Source organism: Myxocyprinus asiaticus, chromosome 16 (genome assembly GCF_019703515.2).
Source record: "Myxocyprinus asiaticus isolate MX2 ecotype Aquarium Trade chromosome 16, UBuf_Myxa_2, whole genome shotgun sequence".
NCBI classification, from domain to species: Eukaryota; Metazoa; Chordata; class Actinopteri; order Cypriniformes; family Catostomidae; genus Myxocyprinus; species Myxocyprinus asiaticus.
This window is the reverse complement of record NC_059359.1, coordinates 16,291,007-16,302,661: the sequence shown is the minus strand read 5'-3', so window position 1 is coordinate 16,302,661 and position 11,655 is coordinate 16,291,007. Positions and strand designations below refer to the sequence as shown.

Below are 11,655 nucleotides of genomic sequence, written 5' to 3'. Positions count from 1 at the left end.
CATTCCAACATTAGTGCAATAATCAAACCCCAAACTTCCCCCAGAACCAAACAAACAGAAAAGAAAAATGTGCACATTAACCCCGTGCATGACAGCACCAACCGGCGTCCATCCCTCTAAACTCAAACAGTCCATGCATGCCTATGAGAACCCCCACGACAACTTTGCCATCAGATTGCTCAAGTCCGGTGTTTCTATACAGATTTTGTGAGACAGAATTACATACCAGAAGAAAATAAATAAAACAAACTCCAGCCAATAGGCAGAACAAACAAAAAGAACACGTAGATTCATCCACACAACCGTCCCGAAGGTGTGTTCCTCCACAAAACAAACTCCAGCCTCTAGTTGAACCAGCAGACACACACACACACACACACACAAAAAGCCGTTCAATTTCCTTGGACAGTCAAACAAATGTTCAGTGAGCCGGCTGTTACATGAGTGCAGCAGATGACCTAATCCTTCCAATGTCCTGCAAAAAATACTCCACAAAACAAACTCCAGCCAACAGGAGGCACAAGCACAAAGAACATGCAGATTCATCCAAAAACTGTCCCAAAGGAGCGTTACTACACAAAACAAACTCCAGCCGCTAGGTGGAACCAGCACAAAAACAAAACAAAAAGGCACCCAGTTTCCTCAAAGTCAAGTGAATGTTCAGTGAGTCAGGTCCATTCGGCTGCAAAGCGAGCACCACACAGTGACTTACTCATTCCTTTGACTTCATGAAGGACAATGCTTGTTGGGGACAAGTAAACACTTTACGGCCATACTTAGCATCTATTCTCAACCTGGCCGGGAACATCAGTGCAAAAGTGACCCTCTGTAGATGCAAGAGTTTCTTGATGGAATGTTATTTCACAAAACAAACTCCAGCCGCTAGGCGGAACCAGCACAAAAAGAAACAAAAAAGGCGCTCAGCTGACTTCCGGTTTAGCATCCGCCATGTGAGGTTCCATAAGTCGGGAGCTCCGCAAATCGGCTTTTAAATTTTGTTTTAACACTTGATACAGCGTTCTTTTTACTCCTCGTGTATTTGTTGGACACTTCTAACAATTATTGTAATTCTTATTCGAGTTCCATCGATGTCTTCAAAAGCCCAATGACAAAAGAAGGCCGATTCGGCTGTTGCCGGCGGCTCATCTCTGGAAATGGCTAAGTGTGACGAACTTTCCTCGCCTGACGGTGTTGCGATTATGGCTGCCATCGGCAGGCTTGAAAGTGGAATCCAAGCAAAATTTGATGCGCACGCTGCTGAAATTCGAGGTGAAATATCTCTGGTACGAGAAGAAATGCACAACACATTTTCAACTTTGAAAGAAGATCTCAAAACCCAGAGTGAGCGCTTAACTAGCCTAGAGACCGCTACCTCAGAATGGATGACCAGTCTTCACTCACTCGAGCCTACGGTTGATTCTCTTCGGAAAGATATCGCTTCACTGCAAGCTAAGTGCATCGATTTAGAGTGTCGTTCCCGCAGATCTAATCTTCGCCTGGTGGGAATTCTGGAAGGTTTGGAGGGCCATCAACCAACGAAGTTTGTGGCAGATGCTTTAGCGGAAATATCTGATCTGCCCGAACCTCCACTCCTTGCTCGCACTCATCGCACACTTGCACCGAAGCCTGCAGAGGGTAGTCATCCGTGAGCCTTCGTTATTTGTTTTTATCGCTACGATGTTAAAGAGGATATTTGGCGAAAAGCGAGCCGGGGTGGGCAGCTTAAGTTCAGAGACAAAACTGTGTTCGTCTTCCTAGACTTTCTGCCTGAGACTGCCAAGAAGCGGGCCGCTTACTATGAGGTGAAACGTTTACTGAGGTCCATGCCAGATGTTAAGTACGGTCTAAAGGGTCTCACCGGCTTCAGAATCACAAAGAATGGCGCTGAACACAAATCTGATACTCCGGCCGCAGCAATGACTTTTGTGAAACAACACCTACTACCTGCTTAAATAGGCACAAATTACTGAAACTAAATGTCTCATTCTCTCTCTTCCAGAGACTATTGAAAGCACATTTCTTAACTGAGTGGTTTAAGATGTTTAGATTAAAAAAAAAAAAAAGTTTTTTAAATATGAATATTTGTATATTTGCATTAGATTGCATTCACTGTATTTGTTATTTGTTTGCGGAGATGCGTCCGAGGTAAGAAACACAATATCTCGCACGCACATTGGGGTTTTTCCTCAGGGTAGCGTACACTCTAGTTGGGGGAGTGTTAGCTTGGGTCAAGAGTGTGGGGTGGGGGGGCAGGTCTTCGTGCTAGGGTTCTTGAAGTGTGTTAATATGTTCTTCTTTTTTTTTATCTCAAGAGCACAAGATTGGGCCATTGCTCTTTTTTTATTTTTTACATGCTTTTTTGTATTTACTGTTCCTTGTATAACTACTTGGGTTTCACTTTTATTTTTTATTTTTCTTCTTTTTCTTTAAATGATGGGTGGTAGGGCTAATGAAGATGGGTTGGTGAGATGGGTTAGCTGGAACTGTAAAGGTCTGAATAATCCAGTTAAGCGTAATAAGTTTGTTTCTTCAAGAAACTCATCTCTGTTCTTCTGACCATTTTAGATTGAAAAAAAGACTGGGTGGGGCAAGTTTATCATTCACATTTTCAGTTCAAGTCTAGGGGTTGTGGCATTTTAGTACATAAATCTACTCCATTTGTGGTATCACAAATTATTGCAGATCCTAAGGGCAGATATGTCATTGTAACAGGAACTTTGTTTTCAACCCCTCTAATTCTTGCTAATGTCTATGCTCCTAATTATGATGTTGCCTTTATTACCTCTTTTTTATCATGTATACCTGACCTTCATTCTCATTCGTTAATTCTGGGTGGAGATTTTAACTGTGTGATATGTCCATGACTTGATAGGTCCCCCCAAAAAGCTATATCTCTTTCAAAATGTGCGATGATTATTCGATCCTTCCTGCATAACTATGGTATTTGTGATGCATTTCGTTTTTTTAAACCCATCGACAAGGAAATATTAATTTTTTCTCATGTACATCAGTCCTACTTGCGAATTGATTATTTTTTTCTAGATAACAAACTTCTTCCTTATCTTCAGGATTGCTCATATGAAACCATAGTAGTATCGGATCACGCACCAGTTGTTCTTGAACTTAGCTTTCCAAAAGCACCTCCAAAGCAGCATCAATGTTCCTTTAACTCTGCTTCTCAGTGGAAGGAGGAGGCGAGAAGCAGATTTTCTGGTTCAGGTAAGCATTTTATTTTTCTCACTGCAACAACTACACTCTTCCAGGGCTTTCACAGTGTTCAATAATTCACTCTAAAATAAACAACTGCTTCAGAAAAATAAACTCTCAGCTTTGCACTCATAAGCTCTTGGCTTCACAATAAGGTCTCTAGTGCCCAGGTTCTCTCTCCCATCTACCTGCGGTGTGGCTCTATTTATGCCGCTCTCCCCGTGCTCACTGAAATTAGAGACAGGTGTTAGACATAATTTAACTCAGGTGTAAGCGCCCTTACTGCTTTCTCTCCGGAGAGATGCTTGCCCACGCCCCCGCTGCCACAATCTTCTTTTCTTAATAGTACTCAAGGTATGGCTTATTCTACCATTTGGGAGACTTTAAAATGTTATCTGCATGGCTTAATAATTTCATATTCATCTTATAAAAATAAAGAGCGAAAGAGGCAACTACATGAATTATCTAATTCTATAACAGCTATTGATGTTCAGTACTCACTGAATCCCTCTCCCAACCTCTATAAAGAACGTCAGATTTTGCAGACAAAATATGATCTGTTATTGACCGATGAGGCTGAGAATTTGTTTTTACATGCTCAACATAGGGTCTACGAGTTTGGTGATAAAACGGGTAAATTGTTAGCTTATCATATTTGCAAATCGCAGATGTCACGTTTGATACCCCAACTTAGTTTATCTTGAGGAATTATTACCACTGACTATAAAGAAATAAACTCTCAATTTAAACAATACTATGCAAATTTGTACACCTCTGAATCCACCCAAGATGCATTTTTAATGAATAATTTTTTAGATAAATTAGATTTCTCCACTGTAGAGAAGACTCTGCATGATTTCTTGGATGAGGATATACAAATTGAAGAAATAGCTGATGCGATTGCTTCCTTGAAAACAGGCAAGGCCCCAGGTCCTGACGGTTTTCCGTCCGATTTTTATAAAGCATTATTGCTTTTAGTTTTTTTAGAGAGCCTCCAAAATTCTAAATTACCCCCAACCTTTTATCAAGCTACTATCTCACTAATTCTCAAGATAAACCCCCCCCCCCGAATGCAGTTCTTATCATCCCATATTGCTTTTAAATTGTGACTACAAGATACTAGCTAAAATATTATCTATCGATTTGAAAAAACCTTGCATAGAGTAATTTCACATGATCAAACTGGTTTTGTTCGAGATAGACACTCTTTTTTAACATTAGGCATCTTTTTAATGTTTTGTATTCACCTCATTCTATTAACGCTGAAGTTGTGGTCTCACTAGATGCTGAGAAAGCATTTGACCGCATTGAGTGGAACTATCTTATAAATGTTTGGTCTAAAATTCATTTCTTGGATAAAACTCCTTTATGCCACTCCCACAGCATCTGTACGCTCAAACAATATTATTTCAGATCCTTTCTCACTATATCGGGGCACAAGGCAGGGGTGCCCCCTTTCCCCGCTTTTATTTGCTATTGCTATTGAACCCCTGGCAATTGCACTGCGTGCTGACTCAGAGGTTCAGGGTATTTTCCGTGCTGGTCTAGAACAAAATGTTTCTTTATATGCTGATGACTTTATTTTACTTATATCCAACCCCCTAGTCTCAATTCCTCGAGTACTTTTAATATTGGACTCATTTAGTACTTTTTCGGGTTATAAGTTGAATTTTTCTAAAAGTTAATTGTTTCCAGTGAATTCTGCTGCATTAAGTATCTCATATTCAAATTTCCAATTCAGAGTTGTTAATAACCAATTTAGGTACCTGAGTGTCCAAGTGACATGTAGACATGCTGATTTATTTAAAGCCAATTTTAGCCCTTTACTTGATCTCACAAAATCTTTGTTTTTATCATGGAAACCCCTTCCTCTCTCACTGATAGGAAGGGTAAATACAGTTAAAATAAACATTCTTCCCAAATTTGTATATTTATTTCAATGTTTATCCATATTTATTCCTAAGTCATTTTTCTCCTGTCTGGAAAAAAACTCTCTCTTCATTTATTTGGAATAACAAGCCAACATCTTGTTAAGCCAAAGTAGGTGGGAGGTTTGGCTTTACCTAACTTTCAAACTTACTACTGGGCAGCCAACTTCAGAAACTTACTGTACTGGGTACAACATGATTTGCAATCATGTAAACATCTTTGGGTGCAAATAGAGGCTGTATGTTGTTCCCCAGTCACATTAACATCTTTGCTCTGTTCTCCTATCCCTCCTACACATAGTATTTTGATTAAGAATCCAATTGTTAGGGCCTGGGTAGCTCAGTGGTAAAATACGCTGGCTACTACCCCTGGAGTTTGCTAGTTCACTAGTTCAAATCCCAGGGTGTGCTGAGTGACTCCAGCCAGGTCTCCTAAGCAACCAAATTGGCCGGTTGCTAGGGAGGGTAGAGTCACATGGGGTAACCTCCTCGTGGTCACTATAATGTGGTTCGTTCTCGGTGGGGCGCGTGGTGAGTTGAGCGTGGATGTCGCAGTGGATGGCGTAAAGCCTCCACACGCGCTATGTCTCCATGGCAACGCGCTCAACAAGCCACGTGATAAGATGCCACCCGGATTGAGGCGAATCACTACATGCCCACGAGGACTTAAAAGCACACTGGGAATTGGGCATTCCAAATTGGGTGAAAAAAAAGAATTCAATTGTTAAACATTCTCTGAGGATTTGGACTCAGTTACGCAGAGCTTTAGGGCTTAAGTGTCTTTCTTCAGCATTGCCAGTAATGTTTCCTTTCCACCTTCGCTTTTTTAATGGGGCTTTCAATATTTGGAAGTCACAAGGTCTAATTACAATTGATCAATTATTTAGACAATAATATTGCTTCCTTTGACCAACTTAAAGAACAATTTTCTTTGTCTAATTCACATTTATTCCGGTATTTTCAAACTCTGAGCTTTGCCCGTAAACATTTCCCGGAGTTCCCCTCCGCCCCTCCTAGTGGTGTCCTGGAGTGTATTTTAAATCAGCATAATTGTATAAGAGGTTCCATTTCAAGGATTTATAGTATAATTAATAACAAACAAATCCCATCTAATAGGTTATTAAAATCTCTCTGGGAGGATGACTTAGGTATTATGTTAGAAAATGAAACTTGGGATACTGTCTTAAAAAGGATATATTCTTCTTCAGTTAGCGCTAGGCATAGGCTAATTCAATTTAAGATAGTTCATCGTATTCATTGGTCTAAGGTGCAACTCCACAAGATATTTCCTGATTTGGACCCCACCTATCCACACTGTGTTGTGGAACCAGCCTATCCGTTTCATTCGTTTTGGTCCTGTCCTAATTTATTAAGATTTTGGGGGAGAATTTTTAATTGTTTCTCAGATATTTTTACCACAGTAATAGACCCTAACCCTTTGACAGCATTATTTGGGGTTCTTCCAGAAAATGTTAAACTGACAACCTTAGAGACTGATAATGTTGCACTTTGCTGGCTAGACAACTTATACTAATTAATTGGAAGCTGCCATCTCCACAAACCTAACGTCAGTGGATTTTTGACCTACTTTTTGCCCTCAAACTTGAGAAGATCAAATTTGGAGTCAGAATGAAACCCGATATTTTTATAAAATCTTGGAGCCAATTTTTAGATTACTTTAAGGAGACAGGCACTGGATAAAACATTTTTTTTTTCTTTTTTTATTTGGATGTTTATATATGTATATACATATTTTATTGTGATATGTTCATATGTATGTGGGCACTTATTCCACTCTCTTAATTCTATAACAATTTGAAGTTTGTATTAAAGGGAAAGAGAAACATGACTCGGACAGTCAAGTGAATGTCCAGTGAGTCAGGCTCACTCGACCGCATGAGAATGAGAATCACACCATGACTGACTCATTCCATTGATATAAAGGACATCGCTTCCTGTGGGCATGTAAATATTTTGCGGCCATCCTTAGTATCTATTCTCAATTTGGCTGGGAACATCAGTGCAAAAGCGACCTTCTATTGATGTAAGAGTTTCTTGCATTATTTGAATCGATCATGTTTCTCTCGTCGAATTCGCACGAGTTTGGGAACAAGAAAATGTCATGGTTCTTCCAAGAAAGCCTTCCTTTGCTCCTCGCCTCGCATAACACGAGATCTTTATTGGATGATCTCAGAAGATCTCAGAGTTGATCTGGGCCTGTCTCCCTCAGCAGATCTCCGAGCCGGAACCCTGTGAGATCCCACGATTTCCAGCTTATGGCCTGTTATGTCGAGCAGACTCGGAAAGAGCTCGTCTAGAATTTCCACAATATTCTGACCCTTTGCTCGCTCAGGAATTCCACAATTCAGCCGTTATTTCACCAGTTATGATTCTTGAAGTCTTCCAACTTTTCCCAAACGCGTTCCAAGTCCGTCTTGGTCGCTAGTGGTTTAGCAGCTAATTCCCTCTCCGATGTACTCCAGATAATAGATCCGTTTCTCAACATCCAACACTCTTGTAACCAACACAGTGAATTTTGTCTCTATGGCAGTGATTGATCCGACGTATTACAGCAACATCCTCCAAGTCAGCAACGACCTTTGTCAGCACTGCCATCATGCTTGACAGTTGACGCTGAATTTTTTCCACTGCATCGTCCAAATTGAGTCCGGGGCTTGAGGCCTCCGGAGGGACTTCAGCTTGAGCAGGTAAGTGTCTTTTAATGTCTCCGGAGCCCGAGGATTTTGAATTCTTTGACATATTGTCTTCCTAGAACAGTTATGAATCAGGGTGTATCGAATCTCACCGGTTTATGACATAAAAAGAATTAAAACCAGCAAAGTGCGCAGAGCTCGCCGTTCACATGTTCGAAACTCACATGGCGTCCAGGCTGGAGGTCATAAAAGTTTCTTCTTAATTGCCAACCCACTGGCCCAGATTTCATACACTACAAAGTCAGAATTGTGCAAGAGGAGTGAGAAGGGCTCGTTGGTGGTCTGAAATTGGGTCAGGATGAACTCCTGGCATGTGGTCACACACCCAACAAGAAGCAACGTTATCTACCTGTAAGAAAGTGGATTTCAAGACAGATTGCTGTGGCTTGTGGAGACAGAAAGGTCTCCACAAGCCTGCTGGTCCAGCTGGTCCACCAGCTGGACCAGCACCAAACCAGCAATAACCACTTTGAATCAGCATGGGAAAAAATTTTGGGGGTAAGCTGGTCTTTTCATCAGGGCTATCATACAACCAACATCTAAAATAAGGTCTTCAGGGAAACTATAGCCTACATTTCCACACTATGCCACATTTGTCATTAAGAAGAGGTTGGTTGAAGTAATTGAGGCAGGGGTCACATGACTTTTGTCAGGGGGATTGGCACCACTCTCCGGCAGCTGTCATCAACTCATAAAAATCTGTTTAGGGGAAATCTGAGCTCACTTCCACCATAGCCTCTTGCTCCCAGCAGCTCTCAAACAAAACCCCTAGGATCTCATCTTCCCTCTTGCTCTTACTTGGAGCTTGTGGAGAGGTGGCTGCATATAAGTGTCTCTGGATGAGCTGCTGTTAAATATTGATTATACTCTCTCTCATTGTTTTTTCATCTGTGATCCCCAAATCGATGTGTCACCCAATACCAGCACAAGAAGAAAATACGGAAACAAGATACTCCTCCTTGAAAACTGGGTTTAGAGCAGGGGTGCTCAACGTTGTTCATTAAGATCTACCTTCCAAACTCTTAAAGATCTATCTTTATCAGAGTGAACTTCCAACTATATTGAAGCCCATATGGACCAGCTAATCAAGGGTCTACGAGTTTGAACTTAACTCTGCAGGAAGGTAGGTCTCCAAAGCATTGAGCACCAATAGTGTAGAGTTGTACCTCTAACACAGTGTCTATGACAAAACTATGTACAAGTCCGACTCCAAAGATCTGGTAATCATAAGACTCAATCTATAGTTGATTATGTGCTGATCACAAGCTAACAATACTGTTCGATGTAGAGTCATTAACATAAAATTTAATTCAAGCATAGGTAGACATTCTCGTCTACTGCCATAAGTAAAACTACATGTCGATTGAGCTTAACTTGTTTTGAACCAAAAAACAATTCCTTTTAAGGCCAGTTATGATGTCATTTAAGAGGACTGGAGGAAACTGGAAATGCAAGACCGGATTGGAAGTTACACCAAGTCCTAATTCCACGGTTTTCAAACTTGGGGGGTGCGGCACCCCAAGGAGGGGCACCAGAGCATGTCAGGGGAGAATGATGATTCATCAAGTAAAATCAAAAGATAAAATTGTTTGGTAACTTTTTTTTAGAAGCATAATACGTGGTTAAATTCATATTATAAGAATGATATTCTGATGGTCGCAGACAATGTAAGAGACCTGAGAAAATCAAATAAACCAACTAAGAACATCTGTTGCCCCTCACGTCTCCTTATGACTTTCCCCTCAGTGCAGGGGCAGACTGGGACTAAAAAGTGGCCCTGGACCTTCTGGCCCAGAGTGGCCCACTAAACCCAGCCTGCAACACACCACTCTATAACACACCGGATCATTGATTTCATTTTCCAGCTCAATTCAAATTTTTGTTTTGAAAAATTTACATTTCTATTGACTGCTAGTCATGATAACTGGCCCTACCAGTGCAAAACGGTCATAACTTGAAACATAAAACCACTGTAAATGTGGAGTGGATTTGTTTAAAGCACTATAAATATGCATGTTATAGCTCAGACAAATAACATGTCCAAAAACTTTTTTCCCAGCATACAGATGTTAGGTTAAAATGTACATGAAAGTACAACGGAAAGTGTGTATTTTAGGTGCGGTGACAAGTCAGTATTTCTTCAAAGTTATAACTTGTGGATATAAGTTGTGGAAACAGCAAGTATAATAATAATATAATATGTACAGTATATATAGATACAATATCATAAAATGCTGTTTAAAATAGTTAGATGAAGAAAGTGTCACAGCAGGACACTGATGACAATGCTTAAAATTTCATGTCAATTACCCACATAACTATGAGTAAATGTTTATTAAAAAAAAAAAAAAAAAAAAAATCAATGAAAAAAGTTAGAAAGCCAGAATATGTACATATATTTATGTTATAAAAAAAATAAACATACCTCTTAAAGCATAGATCTTTGCAGATATTTTGCAGATTACCTGCTCATATTTTCACTCTATGTGAGTATGTTGCATCTTTATATCTGCAGTGTTTTAATTCCTTCCCCAGATTATTTGAGAAAAAGTGAAAAGCCCTAAGCTTTGACAAGCATACTTTCTACTATCCTTTAAACAAAGTAAGCCTCAATGGCTCAAACAGCCACAAAATAATATTTTTCATGATTATATGTTTATCAAGCGTGAGCATTATTCAGCAAGCCTCACTTCAGCTTCCAGTAATGCTTTGCAGTATGAATAAATTATGCAAATTACTATGTACAGCTCATAGCTTTACTGTTTGCCAATTGTATTTATGCTGCTGTTATTGTATTTGTTGTAACTTGCAGTTATTTGTCATTTTGTGATTATTCAGAGCTCATCTTATACTTAATGTTGTTTTTGGCTGTCACCATTATTGTGATGTTTGTTAAATAATGAGGTCCACCCGAGGTAAGAAGTTTGTGTGTTCATACAGATATGTGCTCCAATGAGTAAGTAATTTCAAAATAAATGCCAATGTTTTGGCTTTACCTTACAGAGGTAATGCCTATATCGCCTGTCGGACGGGCCGGTACTTGCGCAAAAGCGGGCCGGCCCAAATTACAGAGCGGCCCACTGGGAAAATTCCTGGTGCTCCCGATGGCCAGTCTGCCCCTGACTCAGTGGAAAACTTACCTGCACCAGTTTATCTAGGATATATAAAGGATTTTCCAGAACTCATGTGGCGGCACAAACATTATCTGAATTACTGTGATTTTGTTGCTTCATGCAGATGTTCACCTCCAGAGAGGGTTGAAAAATTACTTGACTCAAACTTAATGCCTTCCAATAAGTTCGGACTTCACCCTTAGTAGTACTTCACCAAAAACTGAAACATCTTGCATCATGTACTCACCCACATGTTGTTCCAAACCTGTAAGATTTTCTTTTTTCTGTGGAACACTAAACACGAACACGAAAGGAGTTTCATGAGTGGCCTCAGTCACCATTAACTGTCATTGCATTTTTTTTCCCCCATAAAATGAAAGTGAAAAGTGACTGAGGCCAATATTTTGCCTAACATCTCGTTTTGAGTTCCACGGAAGAAAAAGTCATTTTCAGAGTTTGGGTGAACTGTGAGATAACATCTTCAAATTCAAGACAACACCCAAAACTTTGAGCCAGTGCATCTACATTCAGCAAGGCAATAAAAATAAGCTTACTTATTTTTCTAACTGGATACTGCAGAGACAAGAACTGTAGGAGGATATCAGTGTTACAGCACCCCTGGGAGTTCTTTCCAGAGGGCCTAAATTAGTTAAGTTGACGTAAAAACAACAAAAAAATTAAATACATTGGATT

General features: G+C 40.0%; 1 protein-coding gene across 5 annotated transcripts in view; it reads right to left on the bottom strand.

Moving 5' to 3' along the window:
* LOC127453601 (transcription factor HIVEP3-like) overlaps window positions 1–11,655 on the bottom strand; it is a 120,916-nt gene that overhangs the window by 52,410 nt on the left and 56,851 nt on the right. The gene's annotated exons all lie outside the window — the stretch shown is intronic.